The following is a 6,463-nucleotide window of genomic DNA, read 5'->3' as shown; positions in this document are numbered from 1 at the left end:
GGTAAAGTCACGTAGAAGGGAAGTAATAAAATAATAAAAATAAAACATAATAAAATTATTCTCACGACGTTTCGGCCACAACGCAAGCAGCCGTCCTCAGGTGAAAACCAGGTCTGTCGAGGCGACAGCGTCTGAATGAAACACCACCCTTACAACCCAGCTTATATATATGCTCCAAGCACGTGTGCTGTTTCAAAGAACCAAGAAGATGAATCCCTGCAGTCACGAAAGCTTTAAATCGAAATGTAGCCTCATTATTATAATAATATACAGCCCTCCCAGTTTATTTTCATACTTGAACAAAACACAGACACAGCTTACGTCCACCTGTAACTAAATGTTTACGGCGCATCTTACTCTCGTATAATAGTTGAATTTTTTTTTTATAATTTGTATGTGTTTCAATCGGGAATAAAAAATTCGTATTTATACTCGAGGAATCCGATGAGTTTTAATGCTCTTTTTCATAGATCTCCACTACTTTTATTTCATTTTGTTAGTTGTGCACTATTCAGTAAAGGACCCTGCTGTACCCATTCGTTCTCTGCAATATCGGTGCTTTAATCGCTTGCTGCTGCTGTAATAACGCACCACACGAATCTTCCGTGTAAAGTAGCCGTGTGAGTGGCGCTCACCGGGATAAAACAAAATCGACTCTCAAACTCTAAACGCCGAAACAACGTGGTAGCCTTCCTCTGGCCCCGCTAACCTCCCCAATTAACATCGATGGATCCCTTTTGGAATACAGCCTTCGTCTGACACTACGAGAGTGGATTGGAGCTGACCTCTCATTAACTGCTCGCCACTAGCGGCAAATGCTCAGATATTCCGCATTGCCTTTGTTGTTGATGTTCACCGTTTTGACCTCGTTCTGTGACCTAACACCGGTGACGAGACACGTACGTGGGGGAGCATTGTTTCTCTGGTGTGGGTCAATCAGTTTCAAACACAACACACATCCAAGCACGCCTGTTCGCATGTTTTACCACATGCGTGTGCGGCTAATGTTTTACCTACGTGACTTTACCGAAAAAACCTAAGAATAAGAAGCCTCGGTATTTATTTGGCGTTTTGAATGTCTGAACACGGATGTGCGACGATTTACTGCATTTACATTTAATATAATATCCATTCCCAAATTCGTTGAATTTAAAAAAATGCCGCAAGTTATTGTTTTGTTCACAGGGTAAAAAAGAAATGTGGGAGACGCTTTTAAAAGATCATAATATTACTGCGTTTCCACGGCAACCAGGTGGCTTTTACCTGGTGGGTGACGTCATGTCTACAAGGGTCTAATCTCGGAATTCAAGGGTCACAGACCTCCCTCTCCATGCATTCTAACAAAAAAAAATCACTCTTTTATTTTACATTTAACAAAGTCGGTGGCCAGCACCACGCCCGACCGCCTTTGTCTCCTCACTGGCAATGTTTACACACCCCCACCAGGTACTCATTTGAGGCCGAGCAGACTTAAGGTGCCTTGAGACGTTAGTGGAAGGCGCCTTACAAATAAATGTAAATTATTATGATTATTAGGGGAGACCCATGAACCGTTCAGAATCGACCTCGGGTCGCCGGGTTCCTGGCGCAGTGTACTCACCGCTGCGCCACCACTCTCCACTATTCATCTATCGAGCCCCAGCTTACACTGACACGCACACAACATTTAGAACGTCGATCTCGTTACAAAGGTTGTATTATTTGATTACTTTTTTTTTACGCAGGAAATGCATTACCGAGTCTCGCGACTCGTTTTTAAATCCTTTATATTAAGTTCACTTGCTTGCTTGCTTGCGCGCTTACGACCATGCAAATCTTTCGGTCGTTTTTTAACCCACTTCCCGTGATCCAATCGAGCTGACATTTTGCACACAGACTCGCTGTGCGTGACAATTTATTTTCGTGGAAAAAAATTCCAAAATTTTACACTTTTTAGGAAAAAATAAATTATATTTAATTACCAATTGCTTAATGCTGGCAGACAATCATCTGACCCATAGGTGGCAGCCATCTCAAGCCAGAGGACTCTAGGCGCCACGCATATAAAGGATTTATAGTGAAAAACTTTGTTTTTACGGGTTAATTTTTTTTGTACCCAGGGAAGGCTTTACCGAGCCTCGTGACTAATTTTTACACGTGGGTCCCGGCCACGTTTTCAGAGTAACGATGTCCATCGTTGCTTGCGCATTCTTCGAATTTGCAGTGTTAATCCCAGTTTTGAGCTGAGTGCCAATGTCCAAGTCCTGCTGCTGGTCACGACGAGACGAGATAGATGCCTTCGGGAGAGAGAGAGGGACGGTGGGGGGGGGTCCGTAGTAGTGACGATAATCCTCCTCTTCCTTTGAAAGAGCGCAGACGATAAGGCATCCACCGCAATTGCGTCACTCTACACAACAAAGGGACTTGAGACTTTGAACTAATTAGTCGCTCATTCTCTTCGTGCCCTTGGATTCTCCTTGGCCAGGGCTCTTCATCATCCCCTTGATGATCTGATGTAATGCGACGAATGCATTAGGGGAACAGTTTTTTTTAATTATAAATATATAACGCTGAAGCAAGTTGGATATAACGCGTCTGAGTGTGTGTCGGAATAAGCGGTCGTACGGCATGCCTCGGCGTAGCATCTCTCTGGGTCTCTGTGAGTCTGTGGGTCTCTGTGAGTCTGTGGGTCTCTGTGTGAGTCTGTAGGTCTCTGTGTGAGTCTGTGGGTCACTGAGTGAGTCTATGGGTCTCTGTGTGAGTCTATGGGTCTCTGTGTGAGTCTATGGGTCTCTGTGCGAGTCTATGAGTCTCTATGTGAGTATGTGTGTCTCTGTGTGAGTCTGTGGGTCTCTGTGTGAGTGTACGGGTCTCTGTGAGTCTGTGGGTCTCTGTGTGAGTCTGTGGGTCTCTGTGTGCGTCTACGGGTCTCTGTGCGAGTCTATGAGTCTCTATGTGAGTCTGTGTGTCTCTGTGCGAGTGTATGGGTCTCTGTGTGAGTCTATGGGTCTCTATGCGAGTCTATGGGTCTTTGTGTGAGTCTATGGGTCTCTGTGTGAGTCTGTGGGTCACTGTGTGAGTCTATGGGTCTCTTTGTGTCTATGGGTCTCTGTGGGAGTCTATGGGTCTCTGTGCGAGTCTATGAGTCTCTATGTGAGTATGTGTGTCTCTGTGTGAGTCTGTGGGTCTCTGTGTGAGTGTACGGGTCACTGTGTGAGTCTATGGGTCTCTGTGTGTCTATGGGTCTCTGTGGGAGTCTATGGGTCTCTGTGCGAGTCTATGAGTCTCTATGTGAGTATGTGTGTCTCTGTGTGAGTCTGTGGGTCTCTGTGTGAGTGTACGGGTCTCTGTGTGAGTCTATGGTCTCTGTGCGAGTCCATGGGTCTCTGTGCGAGTCTATGTATGTCGTACTTATTTCGCAACGTACGTAGCCAATGGTGCTATTTGGAGGTGCGGTGGACACCGATGATGTAACGGTCTCGTCCATTCACGTCCGAGTCATTTGCATGCAGCTGCGTGAGTGTGTATTGGTGCGTGAGTGTTTATTGCTGCGTGGGTGTTTATTGATGCGTGGGTGTTTATTGTCAACTTTTTTTTTGCTCTCCTACTTGTGTTCACGCAAATTCAGTGGCACGTACATAAATGTTGAGTCCATCGGCTTCAATATTAACCTTGCCACGGGAAATATTTTCCAGCAGCATTTGTTCAACTTAACATCAGTGCCGGATTATCCTAGTAGCACAAGTAACTACATGTGTAGTAGCTAGCTTGGCTGTCACCTTTGAGTTTCAATGGCCACGTGCGATGATGACCTCATTTGTGTGCGTAGTGCGCGTGTGGCGGTGATGTGATGGTGACATCAGTTGTGTGTGGTGGCTCTTATTTATCCAGTTGCCCTCGCCTTCCTAACCCCTGCTGATAAGAACAATAAATAGGTGACGTTTCAGGCAATGGACCTTCTTCACAAGACGTAAATATAGATGCCAGAGAGGGAGGGTGGATGATGATGATACCAGTTATGAGACTGAAGTTTACACCATGGGAGGCCCTGATGAGAGAGTCGAATGTTTTCTGATGACAAGTATTTTTTAAATCGGCTTATGTGCCCTGTACAGATCCAACGTTGCATGTTTACTTGGTGATGTTACCTACAGGGGTTAGTAACAAAGCCTTTAGTAAGTACACTCCTGATAAGAAAACGCTGCCTGGTGGATTGATTTGTTACGGATGAGTAAGCACAGAATACAAATACAGGGCTGTGTAAATACACTACAAGTGCTTAGGGGCAATCTTTTTCGTACGAACGCAAAAAATATCTAAAAACTTGAGCCCTACCCCCCCAAATCCTATAGAACGGTCGATATTTAATCCACACAGAAACGATCAAGGATTAATAATATTAACGTGTTTTAGCAAACAGATAGTCCACCGCCGGACTATCTAACTAATTTGAAGTCCAATGTAGACAAATTATTATCGAGGCATCACCCCCCATACGCAAGCTACGTATTTGGGTTAACCCCCCTTCACTAAACGGATTGCCCCTTACAGACACTGTGGTTTAAACTCCTGTTGATACACAGACACGGCAATGCCTCTCTCGCCGTGAGTCGGCACTGTGGATTAACCAAATGACGTTAAACTCCCTTCCCGTGTAAGTCGAGCAGGGAGGGAGACGTGAACCCTGGGCTCGCCAGAATGTGGCCTTAGAGCAAAAAAAAAATTAACCCGTAAAAACAAAGTTTTTCACTATAAATCCTTTATATGCGTGGCGGCTAGAGTCCTCTCGTCCTCTGGCTTGAGATGGCTGCCACCTATGGGTCAGATGATTGTCTGCCAGCATTAAGCAATTGGTAATTACATATTTTAAAAAATTCCTTAAACAGTGTACAATTTTGGGAAAAAAAATTCACGAAAATTGTCACGCACAACGAGTCTGTGTGGAAAATGTCAGCTCGATTGGATCACGGGAAGTGGGTTAAAAAACGACCGAAAGATTTGCATGGTCGTAAGCAAGCAAGCGAACTTAATATAAAGGATTTAAAAAAGATGTTTACTCCATCTGTTCCATCAGTACGTTGGTGAAGTGTTACCCAGCGCGCATATGTGTTTTATAAAGTTTATTTTATCTTAGGGGCCGTCCATAAATGACGTCACGCACCTTAGGGGGGATCAGACATTTGTGACGATGTGTGACGAGGGGGGGGGGGGTGAGAAATGTGACGTCACATCAAAATGCGCAACTTTAAATAAATATAGACAACACGTTCTACTTAATTAAAGACTTTTTAATAAATGTTTTCTCCTACAACATCAGAGTGCAGCGCCACATTAAATACGCACTAAAATGACAATAGTTTAAAGCGACCCCCCCCCCCCAAATTCAAATATGTTCAAAATGTCCCTCCCAATATATTGCTATAAAAATATTTTTACAAATAATTACGATGTTATGTAAATAAAAACTATTTGCTAAACCTTGGACACAATATCTGGACTCGTCTTCATATAACAATGCATAGATTTCTGTTCATATGATTGTGGTTATGGTTATGGTTGTACTTTATGAATACCTAATCTCAGCCATTACATACAATGAAACAAGGAAAGGTTAAAAAGTTAAAACAGAGCAATGTAATACAATACACTATTAGACATTATTGTAAAAAATGAATCAAAAGTCCATCCCACGTGTTTGTTAATTTTTTTATATTTTAGGCAGGAAATTAGTTTTCAAATTTATATATTTTTTTCTGGGGAGGACCCCAGACCCGCTAGAAGATTTGATCCCCCCCAATGTAGACTCCATGGCAGAAGTCGCAACCGGGTACCCGATACCCGTACCCTACCCGATACACGGCTACCCGTACCCGGGTACCCGTTTGCGACCCTGGTGCGGCCGGGTACGGGTAGGCCGTGAGTCACTGGTGAGTCACCGTTTGTCACTCATTTCCCAACGTCTTGTCTCTTCTCACAATTCAAGATCCCAGAATCAACCCACCCGCGCCTGCAACATGGCTTCATCCCAGAGGTCGCAATCAGGTACCCGATACCCGTACCCTACCCGTACCCGGCCGGGTAGGGTACGGCCGGGTACGGGTATCCGTTTGCGACCCTGGTGCGGTCGGGTACGGGTACAGGTAAGGAATCAAAACCCGTTTGCGACCTCTGCTCCATGGCTCCGGCCTTGATACATGCAGCAGGCGTCAGGGTCGAGATGGAACCTACGCCCTCTTGTATGCCATGCGAAGGAGATACCATCTCATAGCCACCGCTGCGCCCCCCATGGTACAGTACACAATCGGTGCCACCCACAAAACACAAAGACCCCCCTCGTCTAGCCTTCAAAAGATTGCCGGGGGCAAGTGCTGTTAGCTACCATCTATTGAGTCCGGCACGGCACACCGATGGGCGTAGTTGCTCAACACCACGTGGCCACGTGCCCCGGGGTTGGTACGCCACTGTACCTGCGCACGTGGTAGCC

The sequence above is a fragment of the Lethenteron reissneri genome, chromosome 68, assembly GCF_015708825.2.
Source record: "Lethenteron reissneri isolate LAM-NWPU_2019-01 chromosome 68, ASM1570882v1, whole genome shotgun sequence".
In the NCBI taxonomy this organism is placed as follows: Eukaryota; Metazoa; Chordata; class Hyperoartia; order Petromyzontiformes; family Petromyzontidae; genus Lethenteron; species Lethenteron reissneri.
The sequence above is the reverse complement of the archived record's forward strand: the minus strand, read 5'-3'. Positions refer to the sequence as shown.